The 27,259-nt window shown below is 38.0% G+C and overlaps 1 protein-coding gene across 3 annotated transcripts in view; it reads left to right on the forward strand.

The window, feature by feature from the left end:
- The first annotated feature begins 3,736 nt into the window (after positions 1-3,736).
- THSD7A (thrombospondin type 1 domain containing 7A) overlaps positions 3,737-27,259 on the forward strand; it is a 302,477-nt gene continuing 278,954 nt past the window's right edge. The window contains exon 1 of one of the 3 annotated variants that reach the window (XM_058181258.1): positions 3,737-3,757. The gene's annotated coding sequence lies outside the window, so the exon portion shown is untranslated. Of the gene's footprint in view, positions 3,758-3,834; positions 4,018-27,259 lie in introns of those variants that run through there. The other 2 variants (XM_058181256.1, XM_058181257.1) reach the window with 2 other exon arrangements.

Raw genomic sequence — 27,259 nt, forward strand, 5'->3', positions numbered from 1 at the left:
GAATTTATATCCCGCCCTTCTCTGAAGACTCAGGGCGGCTTACACTGTGTTAAGCAATAGTCTTCATCCATTTGTATATTATATACAAAGTCAACTTTTTATTGCCCCCAACAATCTGGGTACTCATTTTACCTACCTTATAAAGGGTGGAAGGCTGAGTCAACCTTGGGCCTAATGGGACTTGAACTTGCAGTAATTGCAAGCAGCTGTGTTAATAATAGACAGACTTAGTCTGCTGAGCCACCAGAGGCCCTGGTGTCCATGTCCATGTCTATGTTTGTACTGTTACTTGTTTCCTTGTACTTGTTGACAAATAAATAATAATAATTAATAATAATAATAAATTAATTTTTTATCATGACTTTTAACTGGGCAAAATGATGGGGCAATAATGTTTGAATCAAGGTATCTCAAATTGACTAGCTTATTGAGAATGTGCCCAAAATCCTGAACCTATGACTATGACTATGATAAGGGAATGAAATCTGGGAAATTTGTGGCTGCTTCAGTTGTTCAGCTGTTGCTGTTTCATGACCTTCATTTCAACTGTCATTCTGTGACAGTTTCTCAGTCAGTCTCTCAATCCCTTCCTCTCTCCTCCACTGAGCAGCAGTTAGAGCAACAGTGGTGTGACTCAACTCCCGGGGGTGGGGGTGGGGATAAATCTGCCTATCGAGATGAGGTGGACCAGTTGCTTTCATGGTGTGGAGATAATTGTTGTTGTTAGTTGCGAAGTCGTGTCTGACCCATCGCGACCCCATGGACAACGTTCTTCCAGGCCTTCCTGTCCTCTACCATCCTCTGGAGTCCATTTAAACTCATGCCTACTGCTTCAGTGACTCCATCCAGCCACCTCGTTCTCTGTCGTTCTCTTCTTCTTCTGCCCTCAATCTTTCCCAGCATTAGGCTCTTCTCCAGTGAGTCCTTCTTTCTCATTAGGTGGCCAAAGTATTTCAGTTTCATCTTCAGGATCTGGCCTTCTAAAGAGCAGTCAGGGTTGATAACTTGGTCCTTAATACCAATAAAACTAAAAAGCTTATAGTGGACTATAAAAAAAATGGATTAGACATCCAGCCCTTGTTTATCAATAAAAACCAAGTGGAGCAAGTAGCTAGTTTTAAGTTTCTGGGTGTTATTATAAAAGTGGAGCTGACCTGGGGCACTCACATTTCAGCACTGATCAAAAGGGCCAGCAGAGATTATACTACCTGAGATTTCTCAGGAAACACCAACTGAATGAAAAACTGCTGGTAACCTTCTACCGCTGCTCTCTAGAAAATATTTTAACTTACTGACCTGTGTATGGTTTGTCAATTGCACAGTGGCAGATAGGACAGTCCTCCAGAGGGTTAACATCATTGGTTGCCCTCTCACCTCTTTGGAAGAGCTTTAAAGTTCCTGCTACCTTAAGAAAGTTCAAAATGTTCTTAAAGAGCCTTCTCACCCTGGTCACCATTTTTCTTTAACTATTACCATCTGGCAGACAGTACAGGACAATAAAAACAAGGACAAATAGGCTGAAAAAAAAAGCTTCTATCCCACAGCAGTAACTATATTGAATTCTACTTTATAGTGCAATATTAATGCAATATCAGGGATTTTCAGTTCAACTGTATAGAATATGAAGGATATGTGCTTTTGTTTTATTTTTTATGAATAATGTACACTAAAGATGACATTTAATTTCATTGCACGAGATGCAATGACAATAATGTATTTCAATTTATTTACCTGCCTCCTGGAATGGAATGGAAGGGGGAGGGGAAAGGGAAAGGGAAGGGAAGATTTCTGCTGATCCATGGAAATATTTAAGAAACAATGACCCAACAGGGCATGAGTTGTCTAGTGTCTTATGTTTATCTAAAACTTTGCACTACTTTCTTGCAATGTATTGATCAATTTTTTTTCCTCCAAATATTTCCTCCTTCATTCTCAACGTTTTCTGTACTCTGCCACTGAGTGACACTTGTCTGGCATCTGAATAGCATGCCTACTCAGAATAGTCATGATGTTATCCCAGATGTTTCCTTTGGATTCTTTTCACTTGGAGAGAAAGGGCTAGTTAGTAAGTGGGACAATTATATTTGGCCTTCTGCTTTCCATTGCCAGAAATAGCCTGTGCAGAATCCTTTGTAATGTCTGCAGCAAAATAGTAAATCTTTTTTGACCTGTCTTTTGAAGAAAAGCACCATTTTTGTCCCAGAGTTCTACTTTGAAGAGGCATTACACTAAAACCTTTGTTGGAATAACAAACTAGCTTTTCAAACACGCTGATATCTTTTTTTTTATGGGCAGGAGGATTGCTTTTTAATTTATATAAATGTTAGGTAGCAATTCTTAGCTATTCGTAAATGATAATCATGGAGATATTGGATCTCCATTTGGATGGGAGATCACCAATAAGTGAATCATGGGAAAAACTGGGAAGTTGAATAAAAAAAAAATTAGAGAATGGTAAAAGGAAAGCCCTTCATGTTGTGACCATAGAATCACAAAAAAACTAGAGTGAGTATAGAGTCCCTTGAGTCTTTACAATCTAACTTGTATGTTTTTTAAAGGGGTTCAATTAAGCATGTTGCCCTGCCTGGATATGGTAGCCAGGCTCATAATTTATGTCAATGTAGATTTAACAGTTATAACAGTAACAGAGTTGGAAGGGACCTGGAGGTCATCTAGTACAAGAGTCTCCAACTTGGCAACTTAAAAACTTGTGGACTTCAACTCCATGTCTCTAGTTAGGTTGCAGTGTGAAATCCTCCTGTTTAAAAATCCTAACCAATGAAGTAGTGCTATTTACTAGGTTCCCATCAAAAGATGATACATCGTGGTCTTTATTCCCATTGCACTGTTAATACAATGGAAGGATAAAGCCATGGAATTGTTTTTGGGCAGATGACAGTTACACTGAAAGGGATGAACTGGGATAGGAAAAATAGTTGCTGTTCTCCTTATTGGGTAAAAGTATCTGAAAAATCCAGATTAAGAGATTCCATTTGAATTCTGCTTTGATACCAAAGTAGATTGTCTTAGAGCCAGGCAAGAACACTAAGCTTTAGAAAAGATACATTCTTACACCACCACCGAAGAAATGCATCTACAAGCCCTCCCCATCTTTGCATATGTGAGTGTGTGAGAGATCGCTGGATTCAGGCAGTAGCCAGATGACCAGAGAATGGAGCTATCGGTAGTTATCCGAAGTTCAATATAACTTCCATCACTCGGTTTTCTCTTGGCATTCCACCAGATACTTGCTATTACCCATCTCGCTTCCTGGTAACGCGGAGTTCGCAGCGCCAGTGTAGAATCTCTGACCGCGGCAAGCGATTGGTGTCAGGAGCCGGGGTAGTGGGAGGTTGGCAGAAAGTTAAACCATGCTCCCAAGCTGAAATACTAAACGACGATCTTCTCCAGAGAGATCTGTCATCTCCGCCATCGCTTTTTCCAGCTCCCCTCGGATGGTGCAGCAGCAACTACGGTAAAACCAGAGGAGGCGTTAGGTAAGTAGCTTTGCGAGCCCTCGCCCAGGAAGCAAGTTGGGCCCTGGTCCTGCGGGGAAGCTGCATTGCGGCTGGGGAGGGAGAGAGCGCGCGCGAGGCGGTCAGAAAGAAGGTGAAGTAGAGGGGTGGCGAACCTTCGGAGGGGAAACGATGGCGAAATAGAAACCGCGTCGGCTCGTGAGAAAATCTGCTGGCGAGCTGGCAACGCAGCCCCGAAAAGAGATGATATAACAGCTACCCCAGTGACCCCCAGTAGCGAGGTAAGTACAGTCTGCCGCACTGCGCGCGCGCGCAACTTCTGCTAAAGGGGAAAAAGGACGGAGGCAAGTCCGGAGCAGGCGGTGATTCCCCCCCCCCCGCTGTCGCAATGACGGGGAGCAGATGGGCGTGGCTTCAGTTCTGTCACAATCTCTTGAGGCAGTCTCCTTCATAAGGGTGCCTATCCCGTGGAACGGGATTGTCGTCCTGTGGTCCTTCTGGCCAGGTTTGAGCACTTCTGCAGCGCAGCCAGCAGTGGTAGGTAAGGTTGGCCTGGTCTGAGCATTCAGGGTTCTGTGGCGTGTATGAGCTTTGTCCTATTCAATGGGGTTTATTCCGGATTATATGTTGTGCATAAAATTGCAACCTCACAGTATTTATTCCGAGCAGTGGACTTAGTTTCAATTCTCACTGAATGTGATACGTTTTTCCCAGGTGAGTGTAAATTAAGCCAGTGCTACTCAACTTTGGTAACTCTTAAAATGGAGAGACTTCAACTCCCAGAATTCCCTAGATAGCATGTTGTGGGAGTTGAAAAATTCTACAGAATTCTACCTCAGAATTTTTCAGCCAGCATTGTGGGAGATGAAATCCATACATTCTTGCCAAGATTGTGGAAATCCTAAAATGGGGTATCCCAGGTATTACCCCTGGATGCAATACAGGTAGTTCTTGACTTCCAATCATAATTTTTGAGCCCAAAATTTCTTTTGCTAAAGCAGACATTTCTTGAATGAGTTTTGCCCCATTTTATAACCTTTCTTGCCACTTTTATTAAATAAACCATTGCAGTTGCTAAGTTAATAATAGGTTTTTAAGTGAACCTGGCTTCCCCATTGTCAGAAGGCTGCAAAAAGTGATCATAAATAGATGCCAATTGCCAAGCTGGCATCTTGTCTGAATTTTGATCACAGGGCCATGGGAATGCTGCAAGTGTGGAAAAACAGTCATAAATCATTTTTTTCAATGTCATTGTAATTTAGAATAGAATAGAATAGAATAGAATAGAATAGAATAGAATAGAATAGAATAGAATAGAATTTTTTATTGGCCAAGTGTGATTGGACACACAAGGAATTTGTCTTGGTGCATATGCTCTCAGTGTACATAAAAGAAATGATACCTTCATCAAGGAACAACATTTACAACACAAATGATGGTCATAGGGTACAATTTAACACTTAATGATAGTCACCAAACTGTTGTAAATTGAGCACTATCTGTACTGCTCTTGCTTTTTGTTTATAGCGATGGAAACTAGAGCCAAAGCAAAAATACAGTGTATTCAGATTCATTGTGTCTAATATCCTCCTGAAATTTTGGCTATAACTGTCAGGCAATCATTGGTTAAACATTCTGGAAACTAATATGAGATTTGTGATTGGTACCAAGTTGTTCTTCGTTGCTAAAAGCTAGCTCTTTTGGAGGTAGGACAGTGTAATTTTGGGGTAATAGTCTAGCCATATGTATATATGTAGGTGCGGAAAAAAGCTGTTCAATTCTAATTCCAGCAAAAGTATATTTTCAGGTTACTGGAATTTATTTTCAGATAATGAATATTTGCTTTATTTATATTTTATAGGGCTGCTCAGGATTTTGAATTTGATCTCCAGAAGATGTTTTGGAGTGTTCTGGAACTAGCAAGATGGGTGGCATATAAATTAAACACACAAATTTGAGTTTGGCTCTGTCTGCAACATTAACACATCTGCAAACTTGCTTTGAATTGCATGACAGTCCTGGAAAACGTTTGAGAAAAAGGTGCTTTTTTTAGGTTGACATGATGCACTTTTTTGAAGTTCACAAAGAACATGATTTTTTTTCTTGGCTTCCCAATAAACTTGGAAAAAGTATTTCTGCTATTTTAAGGAATTTACTAATTAATGTTAATTAATGTTTAAAGCCATGGCAGCTTTAAACAATGTTTAAAAATGAGGCTACTTTAAGGAATAGCAGAAAGTTGTGCTCATTTAACATCCAAAGCACTTCTTTTGAATCATTTCCAAAGTTGTACAGTAAAAAAGAATATCCAAAGAATCTCAGAAATATGGTTCTAACATGAATTGTATTTTTTTAATATAATTTTTAAAAAAATCCAAAAGCCTTTCAGGTGTAATAAATTCTGGCTGGCTTTACTGATATGAATCATTTTGCAGCTACTGCTGTGTAAGCGTCTCTTGTCATTCTACCTCCTCTAAAATGAGCTTCAGACCCATTTATCAACAAAAGACAAGAATGCTACAAGTCAGTGCTGAATCATTCAAGCTGTTACAGTTAATCCTAACTTATATTTTATTATATGGTCTAGAGCTTCAAATCAGCCTTATGATGATGCATAATGTCCTAAACAAGAATGTATACTTTTGGTGTTTTTCTATTCCTATTGGAATAGCTATTCCTATTGCCAAAAAATATTTGAGTAACTGTTTGAACTGGCTTATAGCTTGTTTATAGTAAGTTAGTATTTTTAAAAAAATTCTGGCTTATGATGTATAAGAAAACACTCACTATGTTGAAAATATTTTTCTTTCTTGCTATTATTATGTGCTCTAAGGTAAAGGTAAAAGTTCCCCTCGCACATATGTGTTAGTCATTCCCGACTCTAGGGGGTGGTGCTCATCTCCATTTCAAAGCTGCTATCCAAAGACGTCTCCGTGGTCATGTGGCTGGCATGACTAAACACCAAAGGTGCACGGAATGCTGTTACCTTCCCACCAAAGGTGGTCCCTATTTTTCTACTTGCATTTTTTATGTGCTTTCATACTGCTAGGTTGACAGAAGCTGGGATAAGTAACAGGAGCTCACCCCGTTATGTGGCACTAGGGATTTGAACCGCTGAACTGCCGACTTTTCGATTGACAAACTCTGCGTCTTAGCCTCTGAGCTACCACGTTTATATGCTCTGCAAATTAGTAAATTGGATCATTTCTATCAATCACACAGGTTGAAGTGAAAAGGCTGATTAATAGATATAACATTTGATATTGTTTACTTATATACTTGGCTAATGGAATAGCTTTTTTTTGGTGTTGCTAAAGAAGAACATTATTGCTTTGAACTAAATAAATGATTCTTATTCCTTATGCTGCAAATGATAATTCAGTGTGGGCTATTATCACATTATTTTAGCGCCTCTATTGCATCTATATGGAATGGGATTTCATAGTTCAGATTGTTGCATATTATGCAATTTCAAGTTATTTTTATATTTGGTTGTCACTGTTTAACAAATAGCCATTAGTATTGTTAGAAGAAAAATCTGGTCCGGTTCCAAGCCAGGAGAAAGATGCTGGAAATAAAATGGAGGTAGGCTGCAGGAAAGGAAGTGTCTGTTTATTTGGTAGTCAGAAACTAGAGACAGCAGCATGTTTCTGGGGTGGCTGACAAACAGGTTGAGAGTAGGTGAGCTATTATACATTCTTTAGGGCTGTGATTAAGATGCCTGTTCCTATGCAAGAATATGTCTTTCAATATTTTACTGGCAGTTGAAGGGTTGAAGTTGTGAGGGTTTGAGGCTGTAAAAATGGGATAGAGCATTCCAGGCGTTGACCACTCTGTTGCTGAAATTGTATTTCCTGCAATAGAGTTTGGAGTGGTTTACCTTGAGTTTGTATCGATTGTTTGCCCGTGTATTATTGTGGTTGAAGCTGAAGAAGTCATTGAGAGGTAAGACGTAGCAGACAATTTTGTGTACTATGCTTAGATCAGACCATGGGTGGCACAGTTCCAGATGCCTTCCAAAAGGCTTATTTTACATTCTGTATAATGAAAATATATACATATATTTGTAGCCTGGGAAAGCTCTCTTTGTCACACTTACCCTTACAAATTATCAAAAATCTGAACTGATCCATTGGGCAGCAGTATTGAAATTTGGCCAATAATCACTTTGGGCCAAAATATACTGGTTGTTTGCTAAGGGATGTATCTAGATGGAGATTGATACAGAACTATTTCCATTGGAGTTTTGACAACTTGAGAAGATAAATCCTAATGCTGTGATAATTGGAGCTGATGAATTACTGTGCTCCAGTGTTTATTTGTGGTTGGTAGCCATATTGGAAGAATAGTACTCTTCTGAGCAGAAATAATTTTGCAATGGTATTAAAGAAGATAAGACAGTGATGCCTCTAGCCCTATTTTGGAATAGGGAGACTTAGCTGTCAACATCAAAAAAATAGCAATAGCAAGCAACATCTGGAATACTGTTTTGTTGACTTTTAAGATCAGTGACAATGGCCATTCCAATCAATGACCAAATAACTGATTCTATACCAAAAACAGCTGAGCTTCCTTTCCTCAGGAGATTTAACATAATTTGCTATGAATTAAATAGAGACCACATTTTTCCTCACATTATACATGATTGTCGGATGCTAGCGCAATGGGTTTGTATTATACATAATTACTGCTTGTAAATTATCATTATTGATAAGTAATTCTTGCTTCTCTTTTCATCATACCTTCCATTCCCTTTGCTCTCTGTGTTGTACTCCATACATTTAATGAAGCAGATTGGGATTACAGAAATTTATGTGATAATACATTTGTTAAGATATCAGAAGATTCTGAATTTGAATAACTGTATATCGCATCATGTATGGATCTTTAGCATAATGGTAATAGCCATCATGCCCTTTCTCTATTTGGAAATATGTCAGGGTTAATTCAGATTTGCTGAGTTAATTTTTAACCAGTAAGATATTGTTTCTTTGTAGAAAAAAGAAAAAAATTATTCTCCTTAAGGGAGAACAATTATAGATATTAATAGCTTCATCACAATTAAACATTATTTTTCTTAAGTTAGCTGCATCCAGTGTGATGAAAGCTTATTTACATCAGAAGAGTAGAGAGAAAGGACTTGGTACTATTATGAGAATTAAATTTATGTTTTAGATTTTAAAATAATTGTCATTTCACATTAAGTTCTTAGGAGAGAGAACACAAACATGTAGTTGTCTCTAATTAAATATATTTTGTTCTGCTTTACTTCTATGTATTCTGTGACTTTTGCTGAGGTCAATGCAAAGTCTAATTTATCACACAGATTAGTATTGATCAAAGTAAACCTAAGATCGATATTGGATTTTGAGGCTCAGTAAATTTGTAAATAGGATGAAATATGGAAGGCAATGTATCTATCAGATACAATTTTTTTTAAAAAAAGAAACAACAGCAATTGTATGTGTGAGGAAGAAAACATTTAACTAATTAAAGATGTGATGCACCTAATTAAAGATGTCATGCTATTATATAAATAGTTAAACATTTAAATGGTTTAATGAATTTGCTACACTGCACTGCTGAACTACTTGAAAAGGGTTGCTTCAGTAACTTCTTGACTGTGTGAAAGAATGCTACATCAATGCATATAGGTAAATTAGTTTTGTTGAACAAGTCAGATTTATTCATCTGATTAAGTTAAGATGGGTGGGTATGCCTCTTATTCTAAACAGAAACAAATCATGTTATGTTTTAGGGTTATATGTAAATTTAGCCATAGGTGGTCTGGACAGCTGCCCACTGCTCTGTATATCATTTTGATGATGTACAAATGGGGATATCATTTGAATTATGTGGTTGCATTTGAAAGTGATCATTGTGCACTAGTATAGGAATGAGGATCCAGTGCAACAACGTGCAACAACAACCAGAATTTTGCAGTTGCTTGTAATTGTGTAAAATGTATTGAATAAAAGACCTTATTAACTGGCAACATTCAAAAAAAGTTATAGTAGGATTCCCTTCTCCCGTGGCTTCCTATAGAAATCAGAATATGTTCTATTATTATACACAACCTAATTTCTTATTAAAGTCTAGTCATGTTTGAAAAATGGTGCTTTATTCAGAATTGAAAGCTGACTGTGGAAAAAACAGACTTGCCTAAAATGAAAAGTTGCAAATATTTCTTTTTCTAATAATTATTTACTATAGTGTCACCACATATGGAAATAGCTATATAGTAATAATATAGTGATTAAAGAGTTGGACTTGGGAGATTTGGGTTCAGATCACTGCTAAAATACAGGGTAAGTATGGGCCAATCACTTTCTTAGCCAACTGGGTTCTTGGGATGACATTTTTGGGAACTTTCAAAGGAAAAACTGTTGTCATCATCCGCTTTATAAACTGCAAGAGAAAGAAAGCAAACCTCTTTTTCCTGAGAGTGCTTCTAGGTAGCATTCTTAACCAGAGCACTCCAGAAATGTTGGGACTTCAATTTCCAGGATTTTTATCTAGATTGGGAGAAGCTATAGTAGAGAAGTTATTGTCTTAAACATCAGAAGAAATCAGATGTGTAGGAAGAGTGTGTCATTACAATGCTCCTTCCCATTTTTATAAAGCACATCCTAGGACAGATTGTCCATGCATGTGACAGAGAGCGAAAAAGAGAGAATATATATATAAAATACACTTATTTGCAAATATTTGTGATCCTTTAGAGCTTTTGTTAAAATAAAAGACTGGAAATAAGCAATATGATCATTAGAAAAGGCAAAATAGTTATGCCACTCATACAATTGTATGCCTATGGAAAGGGCTACTACTGTAATGGTGATAGTCTCAGATGGATCATTTCAGGAAGAGATAAATGACAACCTTGAATTCACCTATTTCTTTGGGTGATTCTAGGACTATGGTCTTCACCTTTCTAGTCTGGAGCTAATAGGTTCCTTTTTGTTGAAATCAAAGGAAAGAAGGGACCTGGCTAAAGTGAATAACAAACAGACAAATGGAAAACCCTAACTCTGTACCTCCTATAGGAATAAGGAGTTACCCTATCTTAAAATCAGATCTTTGGTTCATCCAGGTGAGCTCCGGTGGCTTTAATCAACAGGAGCTCTTTTGTTCATCATATTTCTTGTTCTCTTGGAGATGCCAGGAAGCAAATCTCATATAAAATAGATGCTTTATCACTGAGTTGCCAGTTTTATTTTTCCTCCTTGCTGGGATAAGTTATAGATTTTAGAAAGTTGCAGATGACATACTGTTTCACTTCCTTGCTTCCTTTGCCACTCTTCGCTAAGGATTCAGTACTACAGGTATACACACTTATCTGAAAATATTCGAATGGGACATTTGCATAGAGTTCTGGGATACACATGCTTGGAAGAAGTTCCTTTAATCTCTGGGCAAATAAAAAGTGAATAAAGATGCATAGTATCTGGCTACATTAATCCGACTTGTGAACAAACCATTGTTTGTAAAAATCAGAATCACATTTAATGGTATGCCAAGTTTGCTGCTTCAGGCTGCCACAGTTCCCATAGGGAAGAAAAAGGGTCACGTTTTATTTGCATTTAAATGAAGCATGCATACAATTAAATTTTGCCTGAGGGCCATTAATACTGGAAGTGTCCTAGAAACAAAATAAAATAAAGATGTACCAGCCAGATTAAGTGTCACATTGTGATCATTTTAGCAATATTTCTACCCTGTGTATGTACTGCTGACAGACAATTCTTGTAGTAAAGACCAAAGAGCAGACAATTCTTGTAGTAAAGATTAAAATCAAGTCTTCAACGTCTGGTTTTTTAGCAGAATGTGGCCACAAGATGATTTTTCCCCCTCGAACTCCTCCCAAATTTCCTGTGAGTACCAAAATAGTTGAGCTTACTGTAGTTGCACCTTGTCCACCTGTCTCCCTGACAGAAAAGTTGAAACTACAACTTTCAGAAATCCTTGATAGATATTGCTATCTTTGTGCAATGGTATGTGGGAATGATGCTAGAAGACAGGAGGAAAGTAATGGTCAAATAAGTGTCAGCTGAATCTGCAGAAGAAAGGAGATGTGACAAATCTGAAGGGACCCTCCCCAGTTTCTTGAATTTAGAGATCTTAGTTGGGGATTTTATCAAGGAGATTAGCAAATTAAATTCCTTCTAACTCTCATTGTCTCAAGGATGCATAGACTTTCTCATGGTTACGATTTTCACATTAAGAAAGTAATGTATTTTATTTCCTTAGTATATTCACATGAACTAAGATTATTAGTTTCATAGTTCTCTGCACCCAAGCTAAAAGTTTTAAACCTACCTTTTAATATTAAAAGGGACTGATTTATGTTTTTCCATATTTAGTTGAAAAAGTAGTAGAAAAAGGCTAATGCATCATACACGCATCATTGTACATCAGTTGTGGTTTGCCGCTGTCCATGCTCATGCAAACCCTTTAAAATTGTTTATGGTTATTAAATATGGAAAATAGATATAGTCTCTCAGCATGTAATTTGTTTCCAGTGTTGTCCTTAGAGCTAGAAACCCTGTTTATCCTACATTTGACAAATTACTGCTGCAATATTAGATGATACACTCATCTTAAGATAAACACTGGTATTTTTCTATGCATGTTGAATGTTCTTGCTTTTGGAGTATTTTCCCAAACACAATAAAATTTCCCATTTCCCAAATTATCTTTAAAAAGACTATTTAGTCATTCAGATGGTAGAAATTTATGGCAGGTCATAGATTCAGGAAATAATTGAAGGAATTTTAAAACAAAGATACACAGGATCTGATTTTTATATATTGTTTACTGCTGATGCTCCTGTGCTAGCAGTATTATTACTATAGTGCAAAAATATCAAAACTAGATGTTAAGGTCTTATAAGCATTTTGTTTCGCTGAGTAGATTGGGATGCATTAATAACTTATTACTTATAGTCAGTCGTGGGTTGCTGCTGGTTCGGTCCGGTTCTATAGAACCGATAGTAAAACCGGGGGAGGCTCTGTCCACCCACCACGACATCATCATGGGTGATCTGCGCATGCGCTCCCATTGCGAACTGGTAGTAAAGGTAAGTAGAATCCACCCCTGCTTATACTAGAATTCCTACTATCCCAGTTGGTATCATTGTAACATAATATATCTATAGGATAGTGAGTTGAGGAAATGTCACTATATATAGTGACTATATAGTGACTATATCTTTATTTATTTATTCTCTTTTAGTCCAAAATAAATAAAGTCTCAGTAGGCTATTATGGTATTAGTTTAATACAGGCAGAGCTTGAATTATGACCAAAGTTAAGCCAAAATTTATGTTGCTAATGAGCCATTTGTTAAGTTAATTTTGCCCCATTTTACGACATTTACAACCACAGTTGTTAAGTGAATCATTGCAGTGGTTAAGTTAGTAACACAGTTGTTAAATGACTTTCCCATTGACTTTGCTTGGCTGAAAGTCGCAAAAGGAAATCATATGACCCCGAGGACACTGCAACCGTCATAAATATGAGTCAACTGTCAACATCTGAATTTTAATCATGTTACCATTGGGATGCTGCAACCATTGTAAGTGTGAAAAATGGTCATAAGTCATCTTTTTTCAGTGCCATTGTAACTTTGAATGATTACTAAATGAACTGTTGTAAGTTGAAGACTATCTGTACTCAATTTAGTTGCAATAATGTTTTGTGAAAATAAAACAAGAACATGTGTTACAAAACCATCAGCTTACTAATTGAGTACTAGGTAATTCAGATTTGCAGAAAATTGATAGCAGGAATGCAAAACAGGAACATGGTTGTTCAAGTCAACTGGAAATTCATATAAAACATTCATTATTCTGGCGTATAGTTTCACAATCTGCAGCCTCAGGAACTGATATTGCACTCATACGGCTTGCATTCAATACTGAAAAAGATTCATGTAGCATTGGTGCATCTGGGTCTGGTAACATAATTCTGTACCTTCTCTGTCTAAGTGCTGAGAAAAAGCCTTAATTCACCAAAACCATGACTGGCAGTACAGATTAATATCTGTGGTATGAAGGGTCATCAAAGACCATTTGGCAAGAACTGTGGCATGTGGAAATTATTGATATGGAATGTAAAAAAGAGCCAGTTTGGTCTAATGGTGAAGGCATCAGGTTGGAAACCAGGAGACGGGGAGTTCTAGTCCTACTTTAGGCCAGCTGGGTGACATTGGGGCATTCCCTCTCTTTCGCTGAGCTCTACTCAACATGCAAAGTTGTTGTTGTGGGGAAAATAGGAGGAGAAAGGTGTATTGGGTATGTTCACTACCGTGAGTTATTTATAAAAATAATAAGGCTAAGATAAAATACCTTTAAAAATATTGTACAAAATAAACATAAAATGAAACAAAAACAAATTTATGCATAAACATAAGATAAAGAGTATCATAGATCTTATAAAAGGTAATCAGATCTTATGGAGGAGAGTTGATGAATATATGCAAGCAACAAAAGGACTAAACTGCATATTAGAAAGTATGACCCGTTGTTATCCAGGTTGTTGCTGATGTGAACGAAAGTAGGAATATTGTGGTTAGAGTTTCTGTATGCTCAGTGCAGAACTTGATAATGATAGACAAATCAATAATGAGTTTTATAGGTGAAATCCTGCAACTATGCTTGACATTTGGAACAATATTGTTATTGTTCCTCTAATAAAGGTGAGAATAGCAAAAAACATACACAAAAACTACAGAGAGATTAGTTTATTAAATTTGACTGGGAATCTATATGGCAGAATTTGGATTGTCAAGAGCAAAAGTGAAACAAATTAGATATGAAAGTAAAAAGAAGCAGAATTTGGAGTGTGTGTGTGTATGTGTGTGTGTGTGTGTTTACCAGATAAAAGGTGTACAGGTGAGATTTTTATTTTTCAGCAGATATTTGATAAATGTGAGAAAGTTAATTGTATCTTTTTTATTTAGATGTGGGGAAAAATTCCACTTAAATTAGGAACCAAAGTATTTGAAGATAGATGCAACCAAGTACCTTTTATGGGCATGCACAGCTACAGAGATAGAATAGAATAGAATAGAATAGAATAGAATAGAATAGAATAGAATAGAATAGAATAACAGAGTTGGAAGGGACCTTGGAGGTCTTTTAGTCCAACCCCCTGCCCCCCTACATCACTTCAGACAAGTGGTTATCCAATCTCTTCTTTAAAACTTCCAGTGTTTTACAACTTCCGGAGGTAAATTGTTCCATTGATTGATTGATTGTTCTAACTGTCAGGAAATTTCTCCTTAGTTCTAAGCTGCTTCTCTCCTTGATTAATTTCCACCCATTGCTTTTTGTTCGCAGAGAGTTAAATCCATATTTCCAGCTCAGAGATTTCTTTTTTGCTCACACTGCTTTATTTTCCCCAGGGATAATTCCACTCAATCTAATCCTTGTCTTTAGCTATCTTTAGAGATCTCTAAACTCCTTAGCCATGGAACACATAAGAACCCTAAATCTAACAAGGTTTCACATTATACAGTCTCTGAAATTATATGTAAGACATACAAAGGCAATGTAAATTACAGCATAACCTTTATAATCAAAACATAGCATCTGATAAGAACCAGACAGACTTTTTATCAGCTGCCCCACTGTCTTGAAATTCAGTGTTTCTAAGAAGACTTCTGCCTATTATAGTACCTACAAATGTAAACAAGGTCCTTTTACCTGAAGGAAAAGACACCTAGTTTCTGTTATCTTCTTCCCCACCACGGTCACCAGGAAGTTTCAGCTTGCTTCTTCCTCTTCTGTATAATTCAATATCCCTCACAGCAATCCTGTTTGTAAGGATCTATATATTATTTGTTGCTCATCTAGAGGAAGGGTATAATAAAGTGAGGCATTCTAACTGAAGGAATGCTTTGCACAACTATGGAGTTGGTTGCTGAATGCTATGGATACTATATGATGGATGTGAAGAAAAATGAAACCCCACCCCCCCCCAAGAAATAGTTAGAATGGTAGTCGAGACCTCAGCCTGACTGGGCAACTCTGCTGGACTAGAAGATATTTAAAGACAAGGGTTAGATTGAGTGGAATTATCCCAGGGGTGGGGGAATAAAGCAGTGTGAGCAAAAAAGAAATCTCTGAGCTGGAAATATGGATTTAACTCTCTGAGAAGGAGAGGGTGTGAATAGCTGATTGGATTTGGACAGAATCCCAGATAAACCCTGGGATCTTCACAAAATGCAGTATATACCTAAGTGTTATAATATATTTAGTTCTTTGCTAACAGAAAAGGAATAGATTTAAGTAAACATTTGCAAGCATCTTTAAATTAAAAAATTGGCTGTGTGTGTGAGAGTAGAAATAAAGATAGAAATATTATACACATATATACACACACTGTGTGTGTGTGAGAGAGAGAGGGGGGGTGCCATTCTTTTTTAAACATTTAGTTAAAAGTTACGTTTCCTTGATCTATGTTTGTTTATTGTGAACTGTTGCATTGAAGTCCATATACCTAAACTTGCAGCTGCAAATCACAAACAGCAACAGGATAAAAGAAGTAATGGGACAAAGGCAATTCACATGGGCTTATTTTTAATTTTGTACTTCTTGTTCAATTCAGCCTTACCTCTAATAGGTTTTGGTATTGTGAACAGACCTGTAATTTAATTTTCATTTATTCAGAAAGCCATTCTGCTGGTAAATTATGTTTGGAGTAGAGGTGGGAGTTTGAGACATCATTGTACTATGAATTGATATAGAAACTGCTCTAAGAACTCATTTTAAGTTGATGGATGAAGCAAACCCCATACTGCAGACAACCATGTTATTACATGGCTGCGTTGCCAAGAAACATAGCTGCAATGCAAATATTCCCATTAGGAAAGGAATTAGTACTCCTTAAGGTTACCACTGGCAATTAGAACAGGCAAACAAGAAAAATGCAAAATGTTCAGGTTAGCCTGATGTTCCTTGGTTTCAAAAGTGATCTTGCAGCATATTCTAAACTCTTTCTGTAAGAAGGGAAAATATGTAGACATTAAAATTAGCACATGCTTAAGTTTTACGGACACATTCATCAAGGGTATATGACAAAACAGAACAAGTGCAATTTATTGGATAATTATCTTCTTTTGCTATGCAGCTTGCTGGCTTCAGCTCTGCTCTTTTACGGCTGTTCCCATTATCTAGACTAGTAAGTTAACTGTACTATAAATTATTAAAATGTGAATGTTGCCCTGCTGAAACATGCTATATATGCTATGGTACTCAATCAATTCTTGCAATAAGTCTTTTTTTATTGCTATCTTTGTTATGAGTCTATTAAAGACTGCCCTTAGGCTTAAATCCTGCTTACTTTCCTTTCACAAATATTCCAGTGAAATATGACATCATTAGTAGGTAATTAACAAGATACCACCAGATAATATTTTATGACTGAAAAAAATCTTATGATTTAGTTGTGGATGAGACTATTTTATACACTTTATATAATTTTCCTATTTCTTTAAGAAGTACTATCGGTAGATAAATTGTTGTCTAAGTTAACATACATGCACAAACATACTCTTAACCATAAATATTTTTTTAAAAAAGTAAAACTCTGTTAAATTGTAAGCCTCTGCACTTTCTTTCAAAACACTGTTCTGAGCCATTTAGAGAAGATTATTTGGAGATACTGTATTTGGATTTCTGTGTTCATTCATAAAATCTACAGCATTACTTGTTATAAGAAACCAAACATAACAAGACACAAACTAACAAAATTGTATGCATTTATATGCAAAATATGTGTACATTGCAGGGATTTTGCGTGTTTTCCTAGTACTGAAAATGATGACAAGTTTATTCTTGGATTATTTTTATGATTTATTTCATTGAAAATATTTTCATAAATTCTTTTGGTATTAAGATTTGCTAAGCAAAGAGAAATAGCATGACTCCTTCAGATCTGATCCTTCAAATTAGAGATAGTGATATTAAACAGTACATTCCTGTGGTTGTTCATTTGACATAAGTCCTGTTATCTTCAGTGGAGTTTATTGAAAAATATGTTTAAGACTGAGGAATAACTTTGTTAATGTTAAGGTAGACATATACTTCATTCCAAAATCTAATACAAACATTACATAAATAAGAATTACTTTCTAAACACTTCACTTCCAGATTCTGTTGATCTTTGAAAAATAGTCAGGATTTGTCAATAAAGACTTGGCTGTCTTTCGAAAAATAATTTTGTATTATATTTGTTTGCTGGTTTGGGAAATGATATGAAGACAGTAAGCTTAATATTATTCCATTGTGACAAAGCAGTATAGTTTCTTGATTTATGACAAGCAAGCCAATGTAATATTTTCTACATATACACAGATTTGAGTTGTAAGCCTTTGTTCCAAGTGACTGAAGTTTGTAATCTAAGGCTTTGGAGGTATGTTTATTTTGGGGTGTTTTTAGACAGTGAGAACCAGATGTGGAATTTGTAGTCCCAGGCATACAGAAGATGTCTTGTAGGTAAAAGCTGAAATTAATGTACAAAATAATGCAGCAAGATTTTTAAAGATTTCATGGTGTAGCTGGTTCACAGAAAATGAAACTGCCAAACTTAAAATAGATTTAAATAGAAGAAGTTCATCCTTCAAATAAAATGCCTGAAAGTTATTTGAGGCCCCTAACATCAGTATAACTATGGAAGGAAAACTTTAACATCCCGAATAATTTCATATCAATTGAGAACAGAGAACATTTCCCACTCCCTGTTATGGAGATTACCAAGGAATGCTGGCATAAGCCTATATTGTGGGATGACTTTTGATTGTTGAGGCTCAAAATGTGTTTTAGGTGCTTTGTCAGGAAGCTTATCATCAGCTGAACTATTCAATCAATAAATAGCTTTAGCATATTTTGAATCTTCATGTGCATTGATAAGAAGAAATTTCTTTTTAAAAATATATATTTTATGAAAGATCCAATATTTTTATTTTTAAATAATATTCTGCTGGCCTGTTCATGAATAAGGTATCAGACCTTTGTCTAGGGCAAGGGTGTCAAACTTGATTTCATTGAGGGTTGAATCAGGGTTGTTTTTGACCTTGGGGGGTTGGGATAGGCATGGCCAGGGTGGACGTGACCAGCTTGACGTCACTCGTGTTGGGGATGCCTGTAATGGCCCGCGTGCTCTGCCAGCAAAAACGGGTTCCCAAGTTCCGTTTTGGCTGCAATAGCCTCCTGCAACCCTCTGCCAGCAAAAATGGAGCTTGGGAGTGCCGCCTGTTCTGTCCCCCCACCTCAGACCGGGAGGCACGAGAAATTAGCCGGCAATTGAGTCCACCGCAGCTATCAGCTCTAGCAGCAACCCAGCGAGCGTCTGCCAAGGTTCTTCTGTTATCTTGATGCTGGCGTGTCAACCAGAAAGCCAGGAATAAACAGCACTTCAGCTCAAGTTCTCTCCAGGTAATTGGATTTGTTCTTCATGAAGCAGTATAGCAGCCCTTACTGCTTTTATACCCTGTGGGGTGTGGCTCCATGACTCAGCACTTTCTAGGCCTACCCCACACCTGCTTCTGTTGTTCCTGCCTGTCTTGTCTACGAAACCTGGGATCTAACCAGGACTGATTGTCTTCAGCTGGGTCTGGAAGCATTTCCTGGGCGGGGGGAGATTTAGGAGACGGAGGCCTTGTCACCACTTCCACCTGGCCTGCCTCTGGCTCCTGGAGCTGAGTCAGGGAAGCCAGCCTGCAGAAGGGAGCCCTGACGGCCCTTCCCCCTCCCTCTCTGAGTCACTCTCTGGCAGGGGGCCAGGCCCGGGGGGGGAGGGGGGGCTGGAGCCACAACAGCCACCCATGGCCCTCGCAAGCTCCATTTTCAGCCGTGATGACTTCCTACAACCCTCTGCCAGCGAAAACGGATCTTGGGAAGATTGCATGCAGCCCTCCTGAATTCTGTTTTCATTGGCAGAGGCACTGCGGGTTGGTCTTTCACTGTTTTCAGGGTGGCCCCATGGACCAGCTCTAAGCACCCTACAGGTGGGCTCTGGCTCCTGGGCCTTGAGTTTAACAACCCTTGTCTAGGGTATGAAATAAGCTGATTTATTTATCATATTTACATTCTCAGCTTGTCAATCCAGGTCCGTGAATCCATAAAAGACCAGCAGCAAAAAGATGGAAGCAGAGTTCTTTAATGAGTAACCACAGCCAGAATACAGAACAAGTCAGGTTACAGGGTCAAAGTTAGCACTGAGAGCAGCTACGTCTCAGTGCTATTTATACATGCTGTTCATCTTAAGCCACCATCCGGTAGCTACGACCACCCCCCCTTCAACTATTCATCAGTTTTAGGATTCCCACCTCCATGGGGCGTCTCTGTCTTCCCCAGCATGTGATGCATGACATCATCAAAGTCAGCTGCTGTCCCTTCATTGCAGTTGCTTCTCCGTCCATCTCAGATACTGCCCTCTGCCACCAGAGGTCACTACAGGTAGTTTTGGTGGCTTCATCTCCCCCTCGCGCGCCCCCCCCACCGAATGTTGAGTCCCGGCCGGGGCTTGACAGGTGGCTCCCCTCTACCAGGGGTCCACCTGCAAGGAAGAAAGCAGAAGGGTTAGTGTTGTTAGTAATGTATCCCAGACCCCCAGGCTTATTTGGGTATTCACAATGGAGACGCCTTAGTAATCGTGTGGTGTGGACATCTGCTGCCGCCACCCAGATAGCATTGGTAAAAGGGAACCCGTTCCATTGTACTAAATATTGAACCCTTCCCCTACATAGTATGGAGTCCAATTTTTTATCTATCTCATAGTGATCTATTGTATTGTCCGGGTGGATTCGGATGGTCGGTGGTTCGTTCAGCTGCTGCGGGTTTCAACAGACTACTATGGAAGACAGAGTGTATCTTCCCCAGTAGGGGTGGCAGCTTTAAAGCAATCATTACTGGGTTGATTACTCGGGTTACTCTAAATGGTCCAGATATTTTGGACCCAATTTTTTACTTGGAATCCTGAGCTTTAGGTATTTTGTGGACAGGTAAACTCGATCCCCCACCTGGAATGGTTTATGGTCTGCCCCTTTTTTGTCTCCCTGCACTTTATATTCTTTTGCAGCTTTCTGTAAGGTTGTTTTTACTTCAGGCCACAACTGACGGATTTTGTCTGCCCACCCAGTCGGGGTCTCTGTGCTTTGGGGTTCTGGTTCTAGTTCTGGGATCGCTGGGAAATCTCTACCATATACTACCTGGAAGGAGAAAGGCCTGTGTAACGTGTTATTATAGGCCACCTCAGCAAACGGTAAGAGGCTTGACCACTCTGATTGCTGGTATGACACATAACACCATAGGTAACATTCCACCATAGCATTGGCTCGTTCGGCCACTCTGTTAGTACTGGGGTGGAATGCCGAACTGAGCCCTTGGGTGGAGCCAATTAATCACATGAAATCCTCCCAAAACTGAGTGGCAAACTGCACACCCCTATCCAATATAATGCATCTTGGTACCACATGTAGGTGGTAGATGTGTTGAAGAAACAAGCCCATTAGTTGCCGCGCATGGCACAAAATGAGCTTGTTTCAAGAACAAATCCACTACTATCCAGATTACCATAAGGCCATTACTATTCAGGAGGTAAACTATGAAATACATAGGGATTTCCTCCCATGGCTTACTTGGGTCCGCTACTGGTTGTAAGAGACCAAGAGGCTTTCCTGTTTGTGGTTTGGCTGACCCAATGTTGGATGCCTCTTTACATACTCTTCAATGTCCCCCCTCATCCAGGGCCACCAAAACTGTTATCATACCGGGTACAATGTCTTCAAAAAACTGAAATGACCAGCTGACTTGGCATCATAGTATCATTTTAGTACCGCTGTCTGAAGGCTGCTAGGGATATACATTTTGTCCCCCTTCCATGCTAAGCCTTCCCTGTGACTCATCAAGGACTGGTTATCTAGAAACCAAGGGTCAATCAGTAAAGCTGACCTTAGCTCATTTTGAAATGGATTACTTGGCATGGTACCAGTTATCATGCCTTTTACTACCTGACTAGGCAGTAGTAAATGGTTCCACTACCTCTTCCCTCTTGCTATTATATTGGGGCATACGGGACAAAGCATCAGCTAGGAAGTTTGTCCCAGATGGAACATACTTTAGGTGGAATGAGAATCTTTGGAAATATTGTGCCCACCTCAGTTGTTTTGGAGACAACTTCCTCAGTGTTTGGAGGGCTTCCAGATTCTTATGATCCGTCCACACCTCCCCCTCTTCATCTTCTGTCTAACGCCTTTCCCTCCACCCCTGGAAGAAAGGTCCAACATGGAGGGGTGTTGGTGGCCTGGGGCCAGCACCACCAGTCAGAGTCGAACTAAGCCACTACTCTTCTGTGGCTGTCTGACCTGGTTTGATTCTCTGGTCAGGCTGACTTTCTTCTGAGCACTCTCTCACTGGTTGCTGCCGAACCTTGGGTCTAATCACTTGCTTGTCAGTGTCCTCTTGTGCCTCTTCACCTGTGCTTTCCTCCACCACCTCCTCAGCCACAGGTTCCATTTCTGTCCCCTCCTCTAACCTTCAACCGTTCAAGCTCTAAGGTAGTAAAAGGAGAGCGCTAACTTACTCTCAATCCACTTGTCAATCCACGTCCGTGAATCCATAAAGGACCAGCAACAAAAAGAGTTCTTTAATGCGTAACCACAGCCAGAATGCAGAACAGGTCACGTTACCATGTCAAAGTTAGTGCTGAGAGCAGCTGCCTCTCAGCACTATTTATACATGCTGTTCATCTTAAGCCACCATCCAGTGGCTATGACCTCCCCCCCAATCAGCTATTCATCAGTTTTAAGATTCCTGCCTCCGTGGAGCATCTCTGTCTTCTCTGACGTGCGATGCATGACATCATCAGAGTCAGCAGCCGTCCCTTCATTGCAGCTGCTTTCCCATCCATCGCAGATGCCTCCCTCCGCCACAGATATCACTACAGGTAGTTTTGGTGGCTTCATTTCCCCCTCCCCCCCTCCCCCCGAATATTGAGTCCCGGCTGGGGCTTGACATATATGCTGTTTCAGTGATCAAACAACAATTGTTGGCTAATATTAAATATTGATGTGATCTTATTCTTTAAATCTAAAAAAACTCTCCGAGCCTCAGATTTTGGAAAAAATAAATTTAAAAATAGCAGCACTTGGAATAATATTGTTTCGGCTTACAAACCAAGCAGATGTGGTTCTGTACATATTGGGATAAATATCAATAGCACTTAGACTTACAGTAGTGGCCAAAATTGTGGAAACTTTTTAGAAAAGGTGTATTTTTGAAGTTTTATGGCTCATAACACCATTTTGTTTTGGTGTCATAAAATTATATATCAATGGAAAGATAATTTAATCAAGAATGTAAGGCAACAAAGTTTGTTCAATTATCTGTATTCTATGAAAAGTTATAGCCAAATAACCAGTAAAAGGAAGCATAAGTTGCTTAGGTTGATATCAGGTAGCTTTCCTTCATCTGATTGGAGCCAATCAGTGTTTAGACGAGTGTTTAGAGAGCGAATCAGGTGTCATCTTGTTTTGGCAATGAGCCAATCAGATTACAATATCAATCAGTTATTGATGTCATGTATTGAAGCTGAGAAGAGGACATCTGTTGGTGTGTTATGTAATTGCTGTCAAGTTGGTTGGGTTTTTTGTGTTCTTTCATTTAGTGAGCTGTAAAACATAAAATTAAAGTAATGGTGCGAAGAGTTGACTGGTCATCCAGAAAGCGATGTAAAATAGTAATATTAATTGAACAAGGCTACAGTTATAAAGAAATTAGAAGAAAAATTGGTGGAAACTTAAACAAAGGTGGCATTTCTAAGTTTTTGAAGAAGTATAAGGAGATTCAGTCACTACAAAAGCACACTGGTAAAGGCAGGAGAAGGTGCCCACCAGCAAGTGACGATAGAAGAATTAAGATAGTGTACGTGACAAAAGAAAAGTATCTGGGTGTATACAAGATTAAATGGCACAATGCAATGTGAAGTTGAATGCAAGGACTGTTTGGCACAGACTGCAGGAATTTGGCCTAAAATCTAGAATTCCAGGAAAAAAGCCACTTTTGTCTCTCAAACAAAGGTTGAAAAGTATTACATTCCATTATATATCAATGGAAAGATAAATTATTTTTCCATTGATATATAATTTTATGGTACTACTCCCCCAAAAAGTGGTGTTATTAGCCATCAAATCTCAAAAATACACTTTTCCCAAAAGGTTTCCACAATTTTGGCCACTGCTATACATACCGCTTCACAGTGGTTTAGAGAGTCAGCATATTGTCCCCAACAATCTGGGTCCTCAGATAAAAGCCTGGGGATGGATAGTACCTGGATGGTAGAGTGCCAATTTGAAAAACATTACAGAAGAAAGGAAGGGCAAACCACTTCCAACTTTGATGTAGTCATCAATAGCTGTGGGCAGTTCTGTCCATGCAATGTTGTAGACAAAACTGGACAAAGCTGTGGGCATGTCTGTCCACCCAAGATGTCTGTGGGCATCATTATGTATAAATATGAACAGCTACTTTTAATACATTCATAGTAGCAACATGAACTTCAGTTTAATCTACTGCTCAATAGTTATTTTATTTTCATTATAACTTATGATTTTAAAATTAAAGGTTTTCAAGTTGTATTTCAGCTCAAATTATGCCTTTCAAAAGAGTAGTTAACCAAAGCAAAAATCTTTTCACTAAATCTAATTTTGATGTTAAGCAGACAGCTTTTTCCACTTCTCCATTTATATGCCACACATAGGCCAAGAGGTTATTTATGCTCTGCATGTCAGGGCATTGTTTTGTCCAAATGTAATGCAAAATATTTGCTACTGTGCACATGTCCTAGTAATTGCTCTTCTGTATTGTCTGCCGTTGATTGTATGCAACATTGCAACATTGAGTATTGCTGTTTGACAAGGGAATTTTGTCAATAGCTCACCCTGCCTTGTCTCTACACATGATATTTGTCATCAGCTTGACAGCTGGCTTTGCAAGCTTTTCAGCTCTAGTGTGATGTTTAACATGATTTTGCTATAAGGTTTGGAAATTTGAATGATGCTTATATTGTTCTGTTTTCTTTTTCAACTGGGGAACAAATCACTGCTTTCAAATTGGAAGGCATTGATGAGTATTTGTTTAGGGGGAAAACTCTATGGTTTGCCAATTAATTCATTGCATCTCTTTAGAAATTCAAAACCTTGGAAGCTTCATTGTACATTGTACATTGTGTGTGTGTGTATATGTATATGTGTGTGTGTATATATATATATATATATATATATATATATATATATATATATATATATATATATATATATATATATATATATATGTATATATATATATATGTATATATATATGTATATATATATATATATATATATATATGTCTTTGGTTGTTCGGGTTTTCTCCGTGTAAAATTGGAAGTGTCTTGGCGACATTTCGAAGTCTCATTCGTCATCTTCAGGCTTCAGCTTCGTGCTTCTGGGAGCAATTCCAATTCTACACGGGAGAAAACCCGAACAACCAAAGACCTATATACAAACACCCGTGAAAACCTCAGAAAACAAATATATATATATATATATATATATATATATATATATATATATATATATATATATATAGGTCTTTGGTTATTCGGGTTTTCTCCTGCGTAAAATTGGACGTGTCTTGGTGACGTTGCGACGAAGTCTCACTCGTCCTCTTCAGGCTTCAGCTTCGTGCTTCTGGGAGCAATCCAATTTTACATGGGAGAAAACCCAACAACCAAAGACCTATATACAAACACCGTGAAAACCTCAGAAAACAAATATATATATATATATATATATATATATATATATATATATATATATATAGGTCTTTGGTTATTCGGGTTTTCTCCTGCGTAAAATTGGAAGTGTCTTGGTGACGTTTCGACGAAGTCTCATTCGTCATCTTCAGGCTTCAGCTTCGTGCTTCTGGGAGCAATGTGTGATTGCAGCTGTTTCTTCCTTTTTAACTGCTAGAGGGGGTTTGAACTGATTGGGTGGGAGCTTGGCTGTGCTCTGATTGGCTGGGGGTTTTTTTGTGCTCTGATTGGCTGGGGGTGTGTCCTTTTTGCAACATTAGCCATTTCAAACCCCTCCAATCCATACATGCAGCAGACTGATACCCACTATGCAGATGTAGCACGACCACGAACGCGAAGCCAAACAACAGCAATGCAGCTCACCAGCTCAAATCCCCCTGCAACTCAGACTAATCTGAGCACAACCAAGCCCCCACCCAAACAGGACACACCCCCAGCCAATCAGAGCACAAAAACCCCCCCATCCAATCAGAGCACAGCCAAGCTCCCACCCAATCAGTTCAAACCCCCTCTAGCAGTTAAAAAGGAAGAAACAGTTGCAATCACACATTGCTCCCAGAAGCACAAAGCTGAAGCCTGAAGATGATGAATGAGACTTCGTCGAAACGTCGCCAAGACACTTCCAATTTTACGCGGGAGAAAACCCGAATAACCAAAGACCGACCTACCTATAAATATATATATATATATATATATATATATATATATATATATATATATATAAATAATAATAACATAAAATATATAGTGAGCTTGATTGAATGGCTGCCTAGCCCAATGAAATTTAATTTTTAAATATTGATGGTTGGATTGTTACTCAATTGGGTTTTTTTGGGAAGAGTATGAAACCAGAATTCCACTTAACATAACATTTGTGGATTCATAGTCAGTAACTGTACATAAGTTTACTTTACTTTACTTTACAGTTTACTTTAGCTAGTCTACTTTTTTACATTAATGACAATAACTCAACTTGATAAGTGACAACAAAAATAAATCCAATGGTGAATAAAAAAGAGAGAAATAGCATAAACAGCAACTGAACTGCCACTTCATAACAAGTAGATAGATTAGGATGGGGAAGATATCACCATATCCCATTCTTTTTATTACTGATACAATATTCTAACAAGCTGCTGATAGGGAGAAATAAAATGTTTGATTGAATTTCACTAGGCTGCAAGCTGGTGAGATTCAGAAAGCGATCTTTTGATAGAGATAAAAATTGTGTGATATTATCTTTTTTTAAAAATTAATTTAGTTGAAAGTTTTTACATGCATAAAAGATAAAAGTGATTAATTAATATAGAAAAAAAGAAATAAGAAGAAAAAAAGAAAAATACTGTGGAACTCAAAGCAGAAAAAGAAAAAAAAGGAAAGAAAAGCAACTTCTAACCCTATTTTTAACAAATATAAACAAACAAAGAATATGTGCTATAGAATGAATGCCATGCTCTTTAATATATTTATTATTATTTTTTACTAAATATTAACCTTCACCTTTCCAGGGATAACGAATAGACTAAAGTTGGGAAATGAAATAGCATTAAAATGCATCTAAAACAGTAATTAGTCTAAAGTTCATGCCACTGATGTGAGCACACATTAAAAGTAGATGCACAAGGCTGCATAGACAGCTCCAATATTAAACTTTCATATAGCAACATAATCAATGCTGGAAATTGCAGAAACTGGAGAGGATTGTGTCCTGTTCTGTCTGTAGATAGATGCTCAATAGTTGTTTATTAACCTTTGAACATATTGGCACTTATCATAAATTTTATTTTGAATTTTATTTCCCTTGTGTGTGTGTGAGAGAGAGAGGGTGGGGGAAGAGAGAGAATATATAGGCAGTAAATAATATGAAAATGACATGCATTACTTTTATTAACAGGCTACTTGCATTTATTCCACACAGCATTATTGAG

Source organism: Ahaetulla prasina, chromosome 4, assembly GCF_028640845.1.
Source record: "Ahaetulla prasina isolate Xishuangbanna chromosome 4, ASM2864084v1, whole genome shotgun sequence".
NCBI classification, from domain to species: domain Eukaryota; kingdom Metazoa; phylum Chordata; class Lepidosauria; order Squamata; family Colubridae; genus Ahaetulla; species Ahaetulla prasina.